The 324-nt window shown below is 66.4% G+C and overlaps 1 protein-coding gene across 3 annotated transcripts in view; it reads left to right on the top strand.

The window, feature by feature from the left end:
- The window catches only part of NDRG4 (NDRG family member 4), a 100,454-nt gene that overhangs the window by 88,691 nt on the left and 11,439 nt on the right, over positions 1-324 (top strand). The gene's annotated exons all lie outside the window — the stretch shown is intronic.

Raw genomic sequence — 324 nt, 5'->3', positions numbered from 1 at the left:
ACGCCGAGTCTCGCTGCCCCGGGGTGATGGAGGTGGGTGAGGGCGGGGATGGGGACCCAGGCGATCACACCGAGACTGGGAGGGGGCAGGCACCCCCTCACACACACACTTAGGGGAGGTGGAGAGCTGGGAAGACCCCTTCTTGGCCCTCACTTGTGCTCTGCAGGGCTAGAGCTGACCCCACTGCCGCAGGCAGCGCATTGCAGCTCTAGTGCCATGGGGGCCCTCTCCTGCCCCAGCCCCCACCCTCTATAGCACCGAGCGTCCTTCCTGCCCCCATTCCTTGCCCTTCACAGAACTGAGCTCCTCCTACCCACCCGCCCT

This window comes from Bison bison, unplaced genomic scaffold (assembly GCF_000754665.1).
Source record: "Bison bison bison isolate TAMUID 2011002044 unplaced genomic scaffold, Bison_UMD1.0 scf7180017864473, whole genome shotgun sequence".
Taxonomy (NCBI): domain Eukaryota; kingdom Metazoa; phylum Chordata; class Mammalia; order Artiodactyla; family Bovidae; genus Bison; species Bison bison.
The sequence above is the reverse complement of the archived record's forward strand: the minus strand, read 5'-3'. Positions and strand labels throughout refer to the sequence as shown.